We start from the raw sequence: 23,200 nt of genomic DNA, 5'->3' as shown, positions 1-23,200 counted from the left end.
TGAGGCTTCGCGTTCTGTAATGCTCACCTGGTATCCACAGGGACGCCACCCGATCTGGTTGGACTGCCTTCGACCTGGATCCTTCTTCCCTGGGTTCCCACTCTGTCAAGGATCTGATCTAGAATACAGGAGTTTGGATTAGCCCACAGTCTCCTCCTCTCTGGGCCCAACTCCCTCGTGAACCCTCAGATTCCCCGTAGAGCCTTCCTCACCTTGGATTCGGATATGGTGCGCTCTCCGTCCTGCAACTCTGTGCAGGGGTGCGTTGTGGTTGGGGCACTTCGCCACCGAGTTGCTTCACTGGCGCGGGCCTGTGAGTCCAGACCTGCTGAAGCCCAGTTCCTCAGGTAAGTCTTTTGTTTTGCTTGTTTGTCCTTATTTGTTATTGCCCCTGTTAATGTCTTTTATCTCCCTAAGTGTGGGAGGAATGGCGGAGTCGCCGAGCAGGCTGGAGCTGTGCCTGAGATGGTAGGTGACTGCGCAGAGCGCTGCACTATGTGCGCTTTTATGATGTGCTCACCTGTTCTTCTTCACAGGTCGCCGTGATGTTCCGGGTGGTGGCTGGCGAAAGGATGCGGAGCGATGAGAGGAAGATGTCCGAATTCACTGTCGAGTGAGTCTGCGGCAGATTGATGGAAGGCCGCGATGAGAATAAGCCAACCGCGACTTCCACTCAGGTAAGCGGGTTTCTGAATTATTGTTTAGATGCGAAATGCGAACGCTTACTAATGTCGTCTTTCGTTTCCTTTCCTTCCTTCAGGTTGATTCCAGAGGGAGCGTCCGCCGTGATGCCGGAGATGCAGGACACTGGAGAGAACAACAGATGCTGGAATTCTCACAGGTAAGGATGAATAATGATGTTCTGCTTCTTCTTTCCCCAGGTGCAGGCCCGGAATGCAGAGATCAGACCTCGCTGAACGTCATTCTGCGAGTGCAGAGCAACACGAAGCGTGTTCTGCAGCTTGGGCGTGGCTTTTATAGTCTGTAGGTATCCCAGGTGTCTTCAGGCCTGACCACACCCAAAGAGCTAGACCGCATGGTTCAGTTCTAGAGCTGAACCATGTGGAGGCATACATGTTGTGCTATTGCCATTGGAGAATATGGCCTCTCTTTCTATAACATGAGCCTGGCGCCAAAGGCGCCAAGACTGACTCCAAGAGAGTCTTTGGGAGCATGATTGAAACACTTGTGTATAGGCGCGTTACAAATGCCATATCATATCATATCATATCTAGGGGCCCCGCAGGAATACTGCGATGTGGTCCTGAGGGCCCGAATGCAAGGGCCAGGGGCTATAGTCGTGACACCCGGTTGTTCGTTCCGTCCAACCACAGTGAAAGTGTTTGAAATCTTTCGCCAATCCGAGGGCTTGTCCTTCTCTATTCTTGAAAGTAACTTTTCTTCCGACCAACTTCGTCCCGAACTATTGGCAAAGACTAAACAGCGAACTACTCTGAACTGTGTGATCCTCTGCAAATACTCTGGTCTATTGACTTTGGCTCAGGCCTCTTGTTTGATTTCCTCACCATAGTAGCCTTTTCTACTTACTTGTTGGTGTTGCTTAATTTTTGTCTAACCTTGTCTTTCCCTCCCTTTTAAATTGCAGAAGTGCCATTTTGCTCACACTTCATTTTGAGCTTAACATGTCCAGAATCTATTGGGTGGTGTGCAGTATATTAAGAGCGTGATTTTTCTACTGCTTTACTTTAGTGAATTGTTTTACAACTGATGTGTGAATAAATGTATATTATTTTACTCAGAAACTTTGAATCAGTGTTTGTTTGAACCATAGTAATTGCTGTCCTTTGTTTAACTATTGATACAGCTCACTTTACTCTTGAGATAAGTCTGGCTACTCAGCTATCGCTACCACTTTACTGTGTAGTACAGGCTTGTACCAAAGGTGAATTTGTACTGTGCAATTTTATGGAGATTGCCCCACATGGGTCTGGAACCCATGCGACGAGCCAGGCATATTTGTCCTGCGAGAAACCTGAAGGTGACTCACCCGCTAGTCCCCGGGGTTCTGTCATCCAGGTGGCCAGGACATGGCCATCGCTTTTGGATCCAGTTCCTGGGGGTGGACCAGTGCGGGAGGATCACCTGGATGAGGGGCCCTCAGGGAGTGGCAGTGGAAGAGTCGGGCAAAAGAAAACTGCTACTTTTACAAGTCCTCAAAACTAGGAAACATAAGACCGGGAATTAAAGCTGAAGAAAGGTACATTGTTTGTCGAAGGTACCCGGGATTCTCCTGCATCGATGGCCGAAGCAGGGAGGAGTGATTGCCGCTGTGATTCTGTCCTTGACTCCTGCAACAAAGCCTCCTCAGTAAATTCAGCACAGCCAGTGAGTCGGGGAGACTGATAGCAGACCGGTCTGTGTTAGACGCAAGGTTGCAAGCGGCAACATTGTATGAAGAAATCTGCAAAGAACAAAGTATAAGGCGTATGTGAAGAGCGACGCAAATGTAATTGAATATCCAAGGAGTGACTGAACTTTTGGTCCGGCACCACGTGGGTGCTCATTCGAAGGTCTCTGCTAGGTATCCAAATGAGAGTGTGAAATTGTGTATCAAAGTGGTCCTGCAATGGGTCAAGCCAAAACCTGTTGTTACACTTCGGCAGAAAACTACCCTGCGGCGTACGTCCCATTCACAGGCTCCTTTGTGGAGCAGATACAGGTTGCCATGGCGTCTGTACAAGCTACGGCGGAACCCGTGTCAGCTGACATGTCTCGTACGTGAACCACGTACATCAAGGCACGCCCCTCTTACGAGTTTAAAACTGCTGTCTTCCAGCGGGCTTGTTGCTGCTAATTAGTGTTTCTTACTATTTGCGGTTACGTCCGTTTACCTTTGTGAAATCCTGTCACAAAATTCCAACTTGATCTCCTGGTTCCGACCCTTGCCCGAACTTTTGGATTGTTACGTCTCCCATTCCATTGGCACTTCTTAGACCGCTACGGTATCGACCCGGACTGTCCCTGGACTGCTTTCTCTACGCCCTAATCATTGTCGTGATCTTCTGGTATTTGACACAGAACGTTATTTGGATTGTTCTTCCTGCTCCTGCTGTCTTTTGCAACTCAGTCGTCAGCAGTACTCAGAACACTTCAGTTGCTCCAATCCTTGTTTGGGAAGCGTGTGTTTCAGGTAACCAACTGTGTTTATTTACTTTCATTTCGACCTGTGCCATCTTTGGCTATTTACCTACTGTTCTGTTGGTATTCCTCTCTCTACTGGATTTAGGACATTCATTGAACTATAACACTCAACAAACTTATTTTCAAAGTGCATATTGACGCTCTCCTGTTCCTGCACCAACCCGGCTCTAGTGCGACCCTCGTGCCGCCCGGGTTTACTTCCCTGTACTAACTTCCCTGTTTATTATTTTATCCTGTCGTTTTCTCCAATCCTGGAAATCGTTTAATCTTGAGAGTCCCACCATTCAGGTCTGTAGTTTTGGCTAAATCTCTCTATAGGAAGAATCCATTAGATTAAATCACTCAATTGGGTTTACTTCTTTACTTGTAAGTCCATTCCGGGGAAAGTTCCACTCCGATCCCTGTCTAGGTATTTCCTGTCCCATACTGTGCTTGATTGCTTACTTGTTTTCTCAGCACTGTCTAATATCTTTGTATTCCTTTGCAGCTTTGGTATTGGCGGTGTGTGTTCTCCCAGCTCTTTTATTCAACTGACATCTCTGCCTGTTCAACTAGAAACAGCAGAGAGGTACGTTGTAAAGAAGAGCCCCTCTCTTGAGGAAGCCTGAGTCTCGAACTCAGGGGATCTGGAATTGGAGGCTGAATATCGATTCCTGTATACATATCTTCTCCAAGGTCAACTGTCTATCTTCCTGACCTGTTTACAGAGCGGTGAGTAACACCTGTGCACATTCAAAAGTCTTCGATAGCTAATACGAACTATAATTGTCCGAGCCTGGCTGAGGGAGACTAATTTTGAAAAAGGGGATCGGAGCCTGACTGAGGAGGATCCGGGGTTAACCGTGAGTCACCCGAGAAAAGATATACAAACTGTAGTTGGTCTAAGCCCGGCTAAGGGAGACTAATTGTGGAAAAGGGGATCTGAGCCCGACTCAGGGAGATACAGGAGGAACCGTGAGTCACCCGAGAAAGATATACAAACTGTAATTGGTCCAAGCCTGGCTGAGGGAGACTAATTGTGTGAAAGGTTAACTGTGAGTCCCTGTGAGAAAATATTGTGGAAGATAAAGGGATCTGAGCCTGGCTGAGGGGGATCCAGGCTGTAGAGTGAATTGCCCTATGTGAATAACTGGAAAGGAACTTTTTTTGTTTGTTTAATACACCAGACCCTCTCAGTCAAAAGACTTTTGGTAGCTGGATAGACTTAGGCATAGAACACTCTCATGTTTGTAAAGGAACTGTGTCCTCATGCCGAAGAAGCCCAAGAGCATGCTATGTCGTACTGAACCACCTCTTCCCGTGCTGAAAACGTGGGGAAGGGAGGCCAACGACCTGAAAATCCTGACTTATCATTTTGTGGACACTTCTTTCTTTATCATGAACATTTTCCCACACTATTTGTAACTTAGCAGTAAGGATTGGCAATAGGTTTATTTTTAGTATATGCCATTTTTATTTTGACTCCACTAGGACTGTATTATTATTATTTGATGGTTGTAGCTTGCTCCCATCTTAGATTTAGGTTTTGATAGGCTTTTATCACACCCTTGACAAAGTTCCCCATCTCAGTACAGGGTGCTGCCAGTTTAGGAGGCAGTTTATCTAGGGGGCAAAAATAAATAGCACGCTCATAAAGGCGGAATGGAGTGTGGTCGAGGTTACGACTACCTTGGCCCTAGCTGTTGTTTTCTGGCCGATACCGGAGATTGCTGGTGTGATTCACGATTTAATTAAGAGCGCCCTGGCGGCCCCAGAGAGTGCTTCACTGAGGGGGAGAATGGAAGCAAGGCCCACATTGGAGCTGGCAATGGTGGAATCCCACATCTCCTTGTGTGATGCAGGCTAACCATAAGGTGAGTGAGGAGCAAAGGAGAACGTCTTTTTGGCAAATATTATTGAAAGACTGGCAAGCCTGGAAAATATGTGTGAAGACCTTAGGGCCATGATAATCTCCAAAAGCGCCACGCGGGACATTTGCCTGAGAAATATAGACAAATTGTCTTCCCGGATTTCTTTTTCAGCTTGCCTCGTGGCAGTTATACTGGAAGCCAAGGTGGGGAGCAGCTATGAGACTAGCTTTGCAACTTGCCAGTCTCGGGAAGGCATTGCCAGTGGGAGTGGAAGGTCAAGGAAAAGTCAGCCTGTCACAAGAACTGCTCACCAAGTAGTACAAGACGGAAAGCTGGAAAAGCACAGGGACAAAGTTGGAATATTGGCCCAGTCGGAGCCAGCTGTTTTTCGCCAGGAGAAAAATACTGAACCAGAAGGGCAGGGCCTCATTGTAAAGGGCCAGGCCGATGTTGTAGTAAGCATTTGGCGGCAAGTAATTGTTTTGAGCCCAAGCCCAGTGTCTTCAGGGGGATTCGATCATCAGGCTGCAAGTGTAAGTGTATGGAGGTAGCTTCAGCTCCCAATGGGGCCCCAGGTTTAGCACCACGTACACCAGTGGCTTCCATATCAGCTTGCACAAGCTTTTTACCACTTCCTCCGGTCCCCTCAGACACGCATTTTCAGCCTTCTCTGCCTCTTGACAATTTTTCATCATCAAATTTTGAAAGCACTGGGACAGACCATTGGAGGACTAGAAGCAGCTGAATTTAATTTGTACCTTTAAAGGCAGGAATCATGGAAACAAAATCTCATATAAGAGATCATTTGTTGGTGCTTTAAGGTCTGTTCTGGGAGTGGAAGACATCTCCTTTATGATTTGTTCTCATGTCTGTATTTTTTCAGACTTCATGTATTGTGGAGGATGCAATTATGCATAGGATTTAACAGCCCCTGCATCAGAACTTGTGTTATTCATTGCAAAGAGTTGCTGGCTAGTATGGGCATTGAGATTTTTCTAGACACCCAGCAAAGATTTATCGTCACCACGATACCTGGTATGATGCAATCGTACCAGTGCAAGAATGGAGGGGAGACAGCAAGTCATAGAGGCTGGTAGGAGTAATGAGGCAATCTCCTCAGTTGTAAAAGCTCCACAAGTCGACCTGGGGCCTACTATCTCTGTGAGACCTGCCATGTCGGGCGCTAAGAGAGCCAAGGATCATGTGTATGGCTGTTCCCTAGCAAACAGCTATCCCATAGGGCGTAGGCAGAATTGCCTCAATGGTTGATAGCAGCAGCCGGGAGTTGTAACTATAAACTGATCTCTTGGAATGTGGCAGGTCTAAATGGTAAAATCATTGATGATGAATGGGTTAATTTCATTATAGATCATGAGATAATTTGCTTACAAATAACCTGTTAGTTTTGCGTTGGACGCCAAAAGTGTATGTAAAGGGAGGAAGCATCGTGGGTGCTTACTTTTATTAAAATCTCTGCATTTTGGACTGCAGAAAGGCTGGTGGTAGGAAACGAGTTTGCTGTTGTAGTGCTGTTGGAATCTATTTATTGCCCAACGTGCTTGGTGCTGGTGAATGTGTATTTACCACCAAGAAACTGTTGATTAGGGAATGTCAGCTGGAGGACGGATTTAGGGGAGATTCTGGAGTTAGAGGCTCTTTGCAGCATAATCATTGTGGGAGACATTAACGCTAGCTTTTGGCCGCTAGCGAGGGAAAGGGTTTATTTTTATTTATTTTATTGTTCATTTAAAACGTGCTTAATACCAGCAAGTGGTTTCTAAGCATGGGATCAGGAATCAAACCTGTGTTGCACCGCTACCAAGACAAACGCGTTGCCCCTGAGCTATCCTTGACAGGTGCTGACTGGAGGAAGAGATTGCTAGATGCCAGCTAAATCCCAGAGGAGATGGTAGGGGTGAGGAGTTCAGCAATTTTATGAAGGAATACCACCTGGGTGAACTGAATGGGAGCTGTGTAGGAGACCGTCCATCTAAGCCTACATGTACACAGGGCAAATATGTCTCCATAATGGACTACTGTTAGGTTCACAGCTACTTCTTTCCCCAGATTACCCGATTTCAGGTGGCTACCCTTATGGACAGTGAACACTTCACTTTGATAGTTGGTTTTAAATTCTCTGGCCAGATCTCTCCCAGGATGGGGATAACAGTAAAAGTGTAAGACAGCGTTCCTTTTGTCTAAAGCAGGCAAGTGGGACATGATTCTGGTGTCAGCCAGGGTTGAATAAAAGCTGACAGAGGTTTGTGACATCAATTGGGTGACATACAGTGCATTCTATGTTATGAAGAACTATTGGTGGTACTATCCAGTGAAAGCAGGAAACTGGACATGAGCAGAAAGCAGCCTGCTAGGACAGAATCTAGGGGAGCGGTCTGGTTTGACCAAGAATGCAGGTCTCTGAAATGGAAAATCAATGTGGCAGTGAAAGGTGGTGATCTGAATTGTAGGCAAATATATGCCCATACATCTGACTTTAGAAAGTTGCTGAAACATAAGAGGAGAGAGTATATAATGAAACATTGGGAGCAATTAGAGAATGCGGTCATAAACAACATCTCTAAGCTATTCTCGAGTCTAGTTAGTCGAGGGTTTGATAATTCAAAGCAGGTTGACCCTTGCTGTATCTCAGTTGAGAGGTGGGTCTCCCACTTCACTGGCATCTTGTTTGATGCCAGTGACAAAGGTGAGCTCTCCCTGTGTGAGCTAGGTGGGTGGGTCGCCCTGTTGTCTTTTCCCAGGGGGAGATCTTGGCATGTATAGATGCTATCCTGACGGGAAAGGCAGCCGGGCCGGATGGCCTAGAGTCGGATCTTCTGAAATGGAGCTCTACTGAGTGGGCTAACATAACATCCTAGAAAAACCTTTTTATGCAATCTCCAGTTTCAAGGTGGTTCCCTGCTCATGGAAGAAAGCCATAATTGTCCCGATTTTTAAGAAGGGCCTAACTACTGACCCCCATTGCTACCGCCCAATCTTGCTTTTGGACATTCCTAGTAACATTTTTGATAAATCTCTAAAGAGCTGAGTCCAAAGCTGGGCGGAAAGCGACTCTGTGTTACCTCCTTCTCAAGCACGGTTCCGAGGTGGCTTCTCAACTCTAGACCATTGTTTGGTCCTAAATGTTTTATTTGAGAAATATTGTCTAATTAGAGGAGGCAGGCTATATGTGGCCTTTCTGGACCTGGAGAAAGTGTTTGACACAACTAATAGCATATGAAGGTGCCTCGAAATTTATTGCAGATGATTTTATGCAGCTATTTAAACAAGGCTGCTACCGTAAGAGCAACTACCCAAGGTCGGTTTACGGAGGAATTTCCCACAAATCAGGGTGTTAAATGGATCCGTGTAATTTTGCCGGCCCCCTTTTTTCCGACGGGTGTTTTGCCGCAGGAGTTTTGCTGAAAAACTTCATCAAATTGTTTTATTATTATTTTTAGTGGGTTAGCACCCCCCAACCCTGCCCCCAAGCCACACTTAATTTTTTATTTTTTATTTTTATATATCTCCACCCCAACCCTTTACTTACCCTTTCCCACCTCCCCCCAAAAAATGTCCATGGACATTTCGGCAAAACTCCCATGGCAAAACACCCGTCGGAAAAATGGGTGTTGGCAAAAGGACACAATACCTATTAACAGGGTTGTTCACTGGCCTTGTTATTATTTCTCCTCTTTTTAGCAGATTTCAACCCTGTAGAAGCAAATATAAAAATTAATCTGCCCCATTTGGGGGGTAAGTTGTTTGAAACTTTGTCATACTACGACGATACAGCCCTGATTGATTTGACTCCTTCTGGTCTGCAGGCAAGTCTGGACTATGCGCCACAAATTTTAAAGCTAATAAGCTAAACCTGAACAGGGACATGGTCAAAATTGTAGTATGTAGCAATGGCAGGAAACAAGTTGATTATTTTTGGTCCCTTAACAGGGAGAAAGTTGAGGTTGTAGACTCATTCTGATACTTAGGGCTGACTTTCGAGAGTAACGGGAAGTGGGGTAAGCATTTGGAGTCAGTCAGCTTGAAAGCCAGGACTAGGTTGAACGGGGTAGTAAGATGTTATCATAGATTTGGCGAGCGTATGTTGGGTAAATTCACAGAGGTCTATAAGTGTAAGATGGGGAGCTAGCTATTGTATGGCAGCAAATTATGGGGTAGCACAAACTGCGACAAGTTGGATGTTATTCAAATCGTGGTCATGAAACAATTGACATTCCTCCCATCGAGAACCATAAATTGTGCCTTGCGCCTGGAGCTGGGGAATACTATGTTTGCCAAACAGGCCAAAATGAGGCATGGCGCCTTCTTTTTGAAGGTACAGCAGGCAGCCCCAAAAAATCATACCATGCAGTATATCTTAGCAGAGATGGTAAACTCAAAATTCTACCCAAAGATCAAGTGGTTCGAAGATGGTCTTAAACTAATGCGGACGGGTGGGATCGAATCACTGAATTCAGTAAGAGATCTCAGCATGTCAGACCTGAAATAAAGGGTTAAAAGGGGGATACTGAGTAGGGATCAGGCTGCGGTCAAGGCTCTGGGTTCTCTGAGCCTGTACGCATCTTTGAGAAGTAGTGATGAGCCTGGGGGTGGTGTGTGTAGCATTCCCTCGCCTAACTGTAGACGTTCCATTCTATTAATGTGCTTAAATATGTTACCCTTAAGAGCCTGCACTAACCGGGTGATGGGAGACCCGGCGAAAAATTGTATGTACAGGCTAAAAGTAAGGGAGGACCTTAACCACTTTTTGCTCATCTGTAAGTGGTACTGGACCTGTGAAGGCATTTGTTGAGGCCCTTCTTCCTAAAAAACAACATCAGTGACTGTAAAGGGGCATTGCATTTTATCTGGAACTGTACGGACCTGGATTTTATTTTTCATTTGGTTAACTATGTGAGCCAGGCTTTGATAAGACGGGCAAGGAAAGTTCCAGTCTAGTACCCTGGTTTGGGATCAGCAGGTTATTGTCTCTGTCGAGGGCTTGAGGGTGGAAGGGTATTCTTAACTATTTAAAAATGTTATCTCTCTTTATACTATGGATTTTTACTATTTTATGCCTTTGTACAATGTTTATTTATGGTGTGTTTATCTGAGTTTGTTAATGGAGAAAACTGATTTAATAAACGTATTCATTGAAACACTTGTGTAGGAGCGCAATACAAATAAAATATTAATATCAATATCAATTCATTCATCAGCCAAGCCTTCAGGCAGTGCTTCTTCTTTGTACTTGACCTTGCATGATGTTCTCTTCTCTGGAACTTTAAGGGGAGTTAAGGCACATCCTTATCTTCGTCTGGAGTTTATGAATCGGCCTTGTTTCCTGGTCTTGCACCATGTGTGAGGAGAACATGATTTTGTCCTTATCGCCTTTCTATTTACTGCTATTTGAGTCAATTAGGTCAGGTGTCATTACTCACTTCGGCCTCTAGGGACTTGGTTGCTCCATCCCACATATGCTTTCTGCATCTTTAAATGTCAATACTTGGCATACGCACATTTTCGCTCATTACTTGATCTAAGAGAAATATGTCCTGCGTCCATTGCTTATCCTCGTTGACTCGCTTTGTACCTTGCAGTTGCTTCTTGCTGTGGCATCCTTGATATCTGGCCAACAGCTATCCTTTGTTGGTGTGCAAATCCATTCTCCAACGTCTGTCAGCTCTGCAAGCCCTGGTCTCTCTCCTTCAAGCCTTTTGCTTACTATTATTCAAAGTCCACGTCCATCTTTTCAACATGGCCACTTTACCCATGTTATGTTTTCTACTGCAGCAAGCTTCTCTGTGACTCATCTACCTTGCGTTTCTGCGTATATACATCTACTACTTATCTAGTTAATTATCTTCTTCGTATATATGGTTTCTTCTCACTCGTATATATGTTTACTTTGCTTCTTCAGTTACATCTTCATCCGTTAAATATTGTTATATCGTTTCTGTGCGTTATCGTGTCTTCTCTTTATGACGTCATCTTATACCAGTCAGATTTTCTTTACAGCTCTTCGATATTCAGCATTGTCTGAAAATCTCCTGCTACAACTTCAGTTTGAGGGTACATTCGGTATGGTTGTCTAAGTGTCACTTATACACTGAATGCAGTATTGGAATTATATCTGGTGTCATGCAGTGTCTTCTTGCTCTTCATCCAGTAGGTCAGAGGTGAGGGGGCGGGTTATATTATTGACGTATATGTCTGCTTCTCTACACACTCAGTCCTCCACCACTTCAGGAATAGAATTTCACAAGGTTGTGACATACTTTACATTCTTTCACTTCCACAATGGGTTCACATTTTCTCCCTTCCCTTGATTTGTCCACCTCTCACATGATCTTGGTCCAGGACCTTCTAGCTCACCTTGTCACACCTCAATTTCTTTCTCTACTTCCTCCTGGCAACTCTAATGTTCCTGCCCTTCTTCTGCTGTCACCTTCATCTGCTCTTTGCTTTCCATGTTCCACTGATATTCTTCCTCCATGTCATTTCCTCTGTTCCATACTCCTTACCACTTTCTAATTCCTCTCCTCCACCTCCCCAATCTCTGTTCCTTGTCCTTGCCTCTGCTCTCTTTCCTTCTCTTCTCAACATCATCCTATCTGCTCTATTCTTCTCATCTGCCGCCTCTGCTCTAACTCCTTATTCTCTCTATTTTTTTGCCAATCTGCCAAGCTCTACCCTGCATTTGTCTGTCCTGCACTGCATTACTCTGATTCCTAACACTCAATCCTACCCTCTGCTGCGGCCTCCCTTGTATAGGCCAGTGGCAGTGATCTAGGCTGGTCAGTTTAACTGTGGATTTGTGTCAGCTGTGTGAGAGGTGCAACCATGTCTGATGATTGGGTAATACCAGGCCAAACTACTAATTCCTTGGGTGGCTAGTGTTGGTTGAAGGCTGCTGGGACCCCTTTGGATTCCCTTCACCGTATGGTCTCTAGTTTACTCTTGCACCCGCAACCCCTACAAATTGAAATGAGCATTGTGAGGAGCATTGGTCAAGGGCAGCGATCAGGAACGTCTCGCCTCCTGACAAATAAGATCCTTCATGGGTAAAATGAGGTTTGTAGACTCCAGCAGTGGCGGGTCCACAAACAGCTCACTTCTTATTTTTTGTTGTTTTCACATTCAGCCTCTTGCATGAGATTCACAGGCCATAACAGGGTTCTCAGGGAAGTCAGGGGTATCCTACAAATAAGGTTAGGGATGGGACGTGCAATTTAAGGGATCCCCCCACACATAAGGCTTTATGGCCTGCATCAAGGAGGGGTTGGTGGTACTCAGCCCCCACGGTCATTCCCATCCCCTAGCCTCAGGCTTATAACTCAGTCATAAACCCCAGCTGGCAAATGTGCAAATCAGGGATTGGCACCATGTCCTCACATTATTTTAGCGTATTCCATTTTCAAAAGCGAGCTGGACATTAAAAGTGAGGATGTGCAATGGTATTCATGTGAATAAGTATGGTAATTTCTGACCCTACTTGCATTTTCTAAAGGTTAGGACAGCAGCGGTGTGTGCTATTACTGCGCTAAATGAATTTCTACAGATGTATAGATACAGATGCATTTATTTTAGTTTTTACATTTTTCATGCCCATCTTTTAAGAACCCTCAGGGGCCATTGTGCGTCTAGCGTAGTGGGCTGCCTTACGAATGAATTCAGTGGACCCCAGTCCGCCAAGCACACAGAGACTGGGGCTCCATGAAGTATGCCTGACACATCTGGATCCATTGGATCTGGGCTGCACACCATTTGTGCTGCTTTCCTTCTTTTATAGTTGTGCCATTTCCGGGCACTGCAAGACAGTACAAGAGAATACATGTATTACACGCTGGAATTGTGGATGCAACCATAGGTTGTTCTTTCTGCCGATTATAGCTTTCCATCCAGCACTTTCCACATGCACCACACGTAAATCACTATGTACCCTTCAGCTGCGGGCGGCATGATGGGCGGACGGAATGATTAAATGGATAGTGCAGCTGGAATGAATGAAATGGACGGAACGGACGAAGCGGATGGAGTGGATGGAATACACGAAATCGATGGAACAGAGGGCAAATGTATGGAGTTGGACTGAACGGGTGGAGTGGATAGAACGGATGGAACGAGGGGAGTGGACGGAACAGATGGAGTGACAGAACGGATGGAGCGGATAAAACGGATGGAATAAATAAGAGTCGATAGAATGCATAGAGTGGACGGAATGGGTGGAATGAATGGAGTGGATGAAATGCTTAGAGTGGACAGAATGGATGGAGTGGACGAAGAGGACGGAATGGATAGAGTGGATGGATTGGTTGGAGAGGACTGAGTGGACGGAGTGGAGGGAACGGACAGAATAGATGGAATGGATGGATTGAATAAGAGTAGCCGGAATGGACAGAGTGCACTGAATAGATAGAGTGGATGGAATGGATGGATTGGACAGAGTAGATGGAATAAACAAAGTGGATTGAACGTACAGAGTGGACGAAACGGATAGAGAGGATGAAATACGAATGTAAATGTTAACCTGTTTCCCAGTTCCCTTCCTGTTTCCTTATACATATCCCCCTACTGTCGCTGTAAGCCCAGCCCCATTCTCTATGTGTCCGTATGTCGCTCTGCTCCCTGCCTTCCTGCTCACGTGCCAGGTCTCGGGCTCCTTAAATATAACCATCACATCACATCACTATGCTTACTCTCTACTATACACCCTCATTCAACTAGAACACAGCTATACCCCTGATTAATTCGGCTTAGCTGTCCACATACAAACTCAACCCGATGATGACCTCATCACCCTATGAAACGCAGCTAGCTGAGCACATTCTGGCTAATTGCTCATACACGCGTCCTTCAGGCCTAACGCAAAGCCCAGTCTGGGTGTCCACCCACCAGACTGCCCACATCTAACTGATATCCTCATCACCACACCTAACGCTAGGATGCAGCTACCATCCAGCAATTACATCAGCTGCACACATATCTGGTGCACCCAATCACCCTACGACACTATCCCTCTCTACTGACCTGAACTACGGTTCCCAAGAGTGTTCAACCTACCAGCACTTTGAGGTCATACTAATGATATATAGAGCGCTATATAAATGCCAAGTAACATAACATAACATAACTTGCATTTGGGACATGTCGATTTTTTTGTTGTGGTGTAAAGGGTTAGGACTGACACATGACCAGTCGGCAATTAGCAGCGATGTGAATACATGTATTTTAAGATACAGGCTATGTGATGTTTATGTCTTCCCAGAGAGGGGTGTGTCAAACGTTCAGCTCCCTCCAGAAATTCTGTTCTCCATTCAAAAAAGACACACTGCCAGATAATCAGGCATTCCTGTCACAATATTCAGGGCTACTCCCGGTCGACCAAAGAGCAGGTTTCTTCCATTACCATAAAACAGGGCACTGGAACAAAGTGTCTATTTGGCTAACCTAGAGTTATCTATTTGAGTTAAACATTAATCTTGACAAGTTTACAAGTGGCATTTTGGGCTGTCACAACAGTGTGAGTTGAACTTCACCACTGCAGTGCCGTGACTTGGGGAGGCAATTAACTAACCCGCAACCTCCACTCTTTGCCTACTAAGATAAGAAAGATACTAAGAGAGGGCAAAGGGCATATTCTAATGATAAAGGGCAACACATGGTATTGCCTTGGAAACAGGATATTAACATTATGCAAACTATATACAGGTAAATTATATACAATACAACTGTTTTTCTAGTTTACCACATGTGTATGCGTTTGAGAAAGGCAAGAACAGGATGAATGTTCTATAAATTCACCTGTAACTTCCCTGTGTTTGTGAGAAAAAGAAGGGTGTTTAAAATGATCTCTTTTCCTTACAACTGTCGAGAAACATCTCTTTACCTCCACCAGCATTTAAGAAGGAATAATCTACTAAGCATACGCAAAGCTGCAAGCATAGTTTGAAACTCTATAAAGGTAACTAGTTTTGGCTCTTTACGCCTTCCAACAGGGCCAGGACTAACATACTAGGAGGGATGGCTCTGGGAGCCGCAGACTCTGCACCCTTTCTTGGTATTCCTATAACTGCCAAAAAACATACGGTCTAAGTTTTACTGAACATGGAGACCAACTAGTTGTCCATCTTCCCTTTCCACAATTTCAAGTAAACAGGAGACCAACTGCAAGTCTCTTTCTGTGAAAAGAAGGATTTGGCCAATCCTTGTAAGAGGGGCGCCTGGGCTAAATTTATTTGAAATTCTAATCCTTTATGTTTGATTATGGACTGCTGCATGTCCTGGTGTATAAAGGTTATGCCCTAACCCGTATCCAGAATAAAACAATCTCAAATAATACACATACAGTAAATCATGCCCTAAAACCAAGTCATTCCCCTAGCCGACACATGTTTCGACAAATTCTTATCCTTCTCAAGGCTGTACAATGGCAGTTAAGTTCTTGTTACAAGGTTTTCCCTTTAGTTAACAAATCACAATTCCACCAAATTAATTCCTAATACATTTCAGTAATAATGTCAGTAAATACATGTAAGAAATTAACAAAAGTTCAAAAATTACAACCAATGATAAAGAGGCAAGGCCGGCAGGCAAGACTGTGCAGCCTTAACAAGTATATGTAGCTGCGGGACCTGGGCCTGTTTGTTCCCAATTTTATTGTATTGCTGCGTTCTGCCAGTTTATTGTAATTGGCTCCTCCCCAAATGTCCTTTGTATTTTGAATTGACTGTTTATTTACTTTAGTGTTTTACTTGGGCTTATTTAATTTTACTTGCCCATTATGGGAGACAGGGGTCTATTCTCCCTCCCCATTACTCTCGCTGTCCCGTGACCTCATCAGCTGGCATTTATGTGCCAGGAGGCAAGACCATGCACCGGGTGTGCCTAATGCATGGCAAAGGCACGCCAAAGACAAGCACATCTGTGCTCATCCATGATGCGGATGGGCGGGGAGATAATCAAATACTAGTATAATGAAAACGGGGGTAGGAATGCGCTTGACACTGTTAAACTAAAGTAAATCAACAGTCTTGCTGAATACAATGTTTTTAATAATAAAGCTTTCTTTGAAGAACAGCCGACACGTGTTTCGACACTTAGGTCGTTTTCAAGGCTGGTTAACACACATCGTAAATAAGAATAATATAGATGTTCAAAAAGATAACAAAGAAATAATCATTGAATACATAGCAGTAGAAAGATAATCGTTAAAATAAAGTACACATCGATATTCCAAAACGATAACGGAAATGCAAAAATAAAATAAAATGAATAAACATACCAGGAAAACATGCAGAGGGCGAGGTACAGCAGTTGTGGATCAGTAAAAACACAGTGAAATCAAAGATAACAAGAAAAGAAACGATTTAGAAAAAGATATAGACAATGTTCAGATGAGAAATCATCCATACGTATTACAGTTGGTACTCAAATATCATCTTAAAACTAACTGTAGCCAGCACCCCGTGGCACAACCACATGCGAGCCCAGACACCAGGAAAAAAAAACAAAAAAACAAAAAAACAAAGTGCTAATCACAGTCCAGAATAACCCAAAATTAAATGGAGGGATATTGTAAATACAGCATCAGCTAATATTACGTGATACTAAATAATTAAAAGATACCAATTATATAGAGTAGCATAAGGATAATGCAAAATTCCTTTCGATGATAATATGATACAGAAAAGTCACTTACCACACAAAACTAAAGATCATCAATTAGCTGGTTATATCCTATTCAAAGTAAAAATATATAAAACAAAAATAGAACTCAGTACAGGAGCTATGAAATCAATTGAACAAAATGATGAGGACTAAAATAAATCACTCACCGGATCAAAATATTGAAAAAGTTCCCATCACTTGGGAAATATGGCGAAATGCAAAAGAACAAGGTACTAGTTGCCGTATTGGCCGACTGAATTATATAGCCTGAAAGGAAACCGGATCTAATAAGAAAGCTGTCGATTTCAATCAGTTAAAGATTCAATATTCACCAAGAGGAAATTACTTACTCGATATATCGAGTGAGAAACATATATACCAGGATAAATTCAACCGTCAATGATCGAAAGCTTCCAAGATAAAGTGTGTCGCTAAAGACGTCACAGAAGTGACGGCGACGTAAGTGGAGGCGCGTTACGTCGCTCTGGTGACGTATTGTATCAACAAGGTGACGGTAGCCGTACGCAGTGCGCCCCGGTCGCAGGCTATGACGTCAGATATCAACATAGTTTCGAAAAGGTGACTTACAGTGCCCGATAATTGCCGGAAAATCCTCACAACCATTTAACGTGAACTCCATGAATATGGTATACAAACAGATTCCAAATTAGACTAAAGAGTAATATAAAAATTACTGGTGGTCGGACACGCATGAGAGGTGAGCCACGGTGATAACTGGCCCCAATCAGATAGATGTTCAAAACAGTGATGCACATGCATGAAAAAAACAACCTTTCTGCTCACAAAATTCAATATTGATAAGGTAAGCCTTATTTAGAGAAAAACATGCATCTCATGATCTGAATTCAACCCACGTGTTGTGCATCTCAAAAGACAAATTAATTTGGCTTCCATCTGTCGCAGTTTAAGCTGGAGATTGCCGCCTCTTTTCCCTTTATGTGCTTTCTGCAGACCAATAAAGCGCAAATCAGTGATTGAGTCCAATTGATGCTCTACTTGCCAATGAATTGCTAATGGTGATTTGGGTTCACACATCCTGAGGCTGGCCAAGTGTTCCCTGATGCGTATTCGAAGCTGACGGATGGTACTGCCCACATAGAGTTTGCCACATACACATACAATGGCATATACCACATGGGTAGATCTGCAATTAATGTAGTCCTTAATGGACACTCTAGTTCCAAATTTATCAGTGAAAATTTCACACTTGGGAAACGCCCAGGCACATTGATTGCAATTTCCACATTTACGAAAGATAATCAAATACTACCAGTACAAGTAAGTGTTGTGAGATGTGCCTACTCAGTGAGAGGCTTTTTGATCTTGCATCTCCTCCTACACATTTCCCTACTGACTTTTTACTCCTCCCCTGTCCACTGTTTTCCCATTTCAAGAGCTGCTACAATGTGGCTTGCTGAACGCTCGTTCTCCTGTTGCCCATTCTGCCCAGTGCAATGATTTTTTGAGAGCTTCACCTCTTGACCTTACTTTCATCACAGAAACATGGTTCTGGGATTCATCAGGCCCATGGATGGCTCAGATGATGCCCCCTGATTTCAAGATCCTGCAAGTAGATCTGGGGGGGTGGAGTGGCTGTTATTTATTGGAATCAATTTTCGGGAAGCATTGTATCCTTTGTTCATGGTATTAGGAAGGAAGCGCTGCTTTCCCGCTTTACTCTCTTCCCATCACTGACAGCGTTTATTTTGGTGGTCTATCGGTCTCCTGGCAATGAAACCTCTTTTATTGAAGCCTTTGGCTGAGCTTCAACTCCACTATTTTAATTTCTGTATAGTGGGGGACTTTAATTTTAACATTAATGGTGTATCTGACACTGCAGCTGTGCGATTCATTGGGGCTATCGATGAGCTTGCTCTCTCCCGACTGGTGACGGGCCCAACTCATCAGAGGGGTAATACTCTTGATCTCATTTTTAATCCCAGCACGGAAATTTCAGTCCACGCTGTTTTGCCAATCTATTGTCCTTTTGCCAGGCAAAACTTGCAGCACATTACTAACCTGTATCGCAAGGCAATTATAGAGGCAAAACATGCCTTTTTTCCCATTGTGTGGAAATGTCTCTTAACCAGCCTCAGGAGTTATTTAAATTGGTTTTCTCCCTGTCCTCTGTCCCTTCAGAGGGGGTTCCTGCATTGCAATCCTTTTGTGATTCTCTCTCATTGTTTTTCATGAATAAAATTGTGGGCATTCGAGAGAACATTCAGATCTCAAACTTACGGTCCCCCACTCACCATGCAAGAGGCAGCTGTTGCCCTGCCGGGCCCTATTTGCAATGCTTTCCCTGTTTTTTCTGCGGGAGTGTTTGTAGTGGCCTCAGGTAGGCTGAAATCAGCCACCCCACTGATGCCATCCCTTTATGGGTTTTAAAGGATAATCCAGATTTCCCCCCTAGTGGCTCTAGCGGTTAACAATTCATTGAAAACTGGTTTTATAACAACCTCTCTTAAGCGCGCTTTGGTGAACCCTCTACTGAAAAATCCCACACTTCATTTTTCAGTGCCTGCTAACTTTCGGCTTATCTCTCTTCTCAATGAAATTGCTTGAATCATTTGTCTGTCCTCTTCTTACCTCGTTCTTGGAGAAATCCTCTTTTTTTCACTCATCTAAGTCAGAGTTTCGGCCAGGTCATGGCACGCAAGGGGTTCTGGTCTCTGTTGTGGACAATCTCGTTCGACTGCATGCTCATGGGTCTGGGGGCATATATACTGCTTGACATGTCAGCCACCTTTGATACCATCGATCATGCTGTCCTGTAGAGTAGCCTCGCTGGGGCTGGCCTCTCTTGGCTGTGTTGTCCAGGTTCACTTATTTTCTATCTGATCATTCTCAGTCTCTCTCTCTCCCACCTTACCGCTCTGCCCCAACGGTACTCTCTTGTGGTGTCCCCCAGTACTCAGCCATTTGCATGATTCTGTTTAATGTCGATGTCAAGCCGCTTACAAAGCTCATCGCCTCCCACAGCTTCACTTGCCATGCCTCTGCTGATGAGATACAGATCCTGGTTCGCCGTGATTTAGCACAACCGGAGACTACTGTCAGGCTTAGGACATGCTTGGAGGCCGTGGGAGAGTGGATGTGCACCAATTAGCTGAAACTGAATGGGGAAAACACAGGGGTTCTGGTGGTGGGGTCTGCTGAGCCTGCTGCTCTTTGGTCACCTCTTTTTTGGTCTTCCTTGCTGGGTCTTTGCCCTACACCAGTGCGGATGGTGAAAGACTTGGCGGTACAAATCACCTCATCCTTATCAATGACTGCCCAGGTCAGTGCAATCTTAAATTAAAGATGTTGCAAATGGTTCTGCCGATTTTGCCTTCTCATCTTCGGGCACTGGTGGTTTTGTCCCTTGTGCTTTCCTCCTTAGATTATTGCAATTCACTGTTCCTTTCACAGCTGGCCTATCTGATGCAGCACCTGCAAATCTTACAGAATTCTGCATGCTGTGTGGCCACATCTACTTTTCGTGGTGCCCATGTCTCCCTGGTCTTACCTAGCCTTCATTGGCTGATGGTGGTGAAACGAGTTCAATTTAAAGCAGTGTTGTGTGCCCTTCATGGTACTGGGGCGGCCTGTCTGCAGGGTTAATGGGCCGCGCCGGGCCCTGCATTCTGCAGAGGCCTTTCTGATTGAGGTCCAACACTTTAGGCTGACTCGGGATGGTGGCCGGTCGTTCCTGGTCGCTGCGTCCTTATTGTGGAACTCCCTCCCTCTGGCCCTTCTGAGGATGGACGACTATGTCATTCAGGGGATCCCTAAAATCTTACCTTTTCTAATACTTGCATCATTTACTTCTCGGCACCAAAATGGTCTTGTGCGAACGTTGCACTTTATAAGTTACGATAAGAGAAAAAGAGAGAATCAAGGAAAAAGACAGAATAACAAAATGAAAATAAAATATGTATCAGAAATATAAAAAATAGAGTATGTTTTGTTCATCCTTCTTGGATTTTGTTAAACTGGAACCTCGGCCTGAGGGGATCACGAGACACCTCTGAGCCAACCAGAATGCGGCGCGAGGTTCACAGACATGATACGTGCTCCCTGATTTGTTAAATGATCAAGATCTGGTCCCCTCAAAGGAACTCGTGATTTCACAGGAGGGATAACCACATTGTAGAAATCTCTCAGAACGTGTACTAAACGTCCACAGTGGAGACGTTCCCCCCTTCACCATCACTTAGCAGTATTTGCCTTGGCGAAACTGAAATTGGTTGCTTCTCATCCTAGGCCTTCGGGAAGTGGAAGCATCCCTACATGGAGACACACCCCATCTTCTCAGACAGTTACTTATAGTTGTCTTTGAATTTGCTTATCTGTTGTATGTATAGCAGATTTTTTGCTTTTGATCCCCTGATGAATTTCAAGTAATTTTGGCTAAATATGTTTTTTGAATGAAACATGTCGGGCATATGAACACCTTAAATCATAAGGTGCTGTACATTGACCGATTTAGTGGTTTTGGTCACCCCAGTAGCGACTGTAAGGGGTAGACAATCAACAGACAGTAGATTATTCACACACCTTTATCAAACCCAGAATAGGGGTTGCTTGAAGGTGCTACCTACCAAAAGCGTTATTATACACCAGGGTTTATATTTTTGTGTACTGCTTTGTTTAGATTTGTATAGGCAGGAGTTTTCTTTTGGGTGTATAGGTGACACCTTGACTGGTTTGTGAAAGTTTTTTTTCAGTATTCTATTTAAAACTGATTTAGAACTTTTATTGTTTTTTTTTAACTCAGGTGCACTAAGTTTTACATTCTTCTTTTAGATATGTTGACTTTTAAGAATATTTAGTGTTATGTTTTTTCTTTAATAAAATTGTACTAAATTTGATTCTTAAAACCTTGTATGCGGTCCTTATTTGGTCCTCGGACCGTGTGTGAGAATAGGGATAGAGTCAGGAGAATAAATAGAAGAGAAAGACGGTCTGTCCCCTTTTGTTGAATATTGTCTATAAAGCTTTGAAGGGAGTTCGGGACATACGTCTATAAATAACTTCATTGGTCTCACTTAGTTAGTTGTTGTTCATCCTTCTTATCATTATATATAAACAACATCAATTAGTTCACATCATGGTTAATCCCAAAACTGCGCCCGAGCAGTGCAGTACCCCCACTTAAATATATCAATGTCATTTTCAAGTGTCATTAGAATATCAATGAATTACTGTGGTTTTCACCCTCTGTGTCAAATTATTAACCTCAAAGGATGAGTTAAAAGATTAATTTCCACTCATCCTCTGCATAAATATTCAAGTGATGAATAATGTGCGAGGTAATAACTGCTCACCAGGTCTCTACATTAATTTTTGTGCAATGCGAAAGAACGTGTGTCTGCACTCCATTAGTATATTTATAGATTTTTCAGCGCTGAAAATGACCACGTCAAAAAAGGCGGTTCCTTATTTGACCATACTATCGTTATCAGGATTGCCCCATTAAGCAGTAAAACGCGTCACTTCTTCACCAACAGTATCTTACATTTAGGATGTTTTGTTAGGATCGCCCATGATGCTGCATTTAGGGCACCGCGTGTGATCACGTTGGACGCCATTTTGTTTCTATTCATAAATAATTCAGTGATGTCACACGTACGTGCCTTGTGACGTAATGTCCGTCAATAGACAGGATCCCCGGATCGTGACACGCTGCTCACCTTTAAAAACGGAGGAAATGCTCTGTTCGCATGCCCTTGGGGAATCCTTACTAGGAAAGCCATCATCAAACCAAATCAATTAGTGTTGCAGAACGCATGTTTTGCTGTAATTGTGCAGGAAATCCTCTTCTCGCAAACGCTCGGTGAGCCACCACTTACATTTTTTTTTACAAACAATAATAATATTGTAAATTGCTTGCATCACCATTTCCCTTGCTGCACGCTCTGTTCTTCACCTCAACATAGATCCACTAGAATGATGGAGGACCAGGATTACAGATGGGTGGCTGTAGGATGCAGGAGACGGTATTTAGGTAAGAGTTTTATTATATTATAACGTACAATGCGTAACTAACATTAAGTGAATACAATTATAAATGAGAGCCCCACTGGCCGTGGCTCTCCTTCTCTGCTGCTGTCGTCAACCGTCCACCGTCTGTTTAATTCCAATGAAGCTACGTAAACCATGATCGTCATTGGGTTTCCAGCGCGAGTCAGCCCTTCATGCTACTCACGAAGAGCTGATACTACACTGCTGCCAACACAAAACTTGCATTGGCAGACTAATACCAAGGTAGAATCTAACCAGGAAGTTGCATCAGCTAAAACAAAGAGGGTGGATTGTTTGGCACTAAAAGTTTAATACATAATATCAAACAGATAAGAAAAATAACATTCACATGTAAAACATACCACATGTAAAAAATAATAATTTCAATGGTAACAGTTTCAGTCCACTTAGTTAAGGGTTTCCATCAAAGAACATTCAATGCTCATAATTACTTTTACAAGTATAATCTGTAGATTAAACAGCATCTACAGCAT

This window comes from Ambystoma mexicanum, chromosome 1q (assembly GCF_040938575.1).
Source record: "Ambystoma mexicanum isolate Mex_15411 chromosome 1q, UKY_AmexF1_1, whole genome shotgun sequence".
Taxonomy (NCBI): domain Eukaryota; kingdom Metazoa; phylum Chordata; class Amphibia; order Caudata; family Ambystomatidae; genus Ambystoma; species Ambystoma mexicanum.
Note: the sequence above shows the minus strand (reverse complement) of the source record.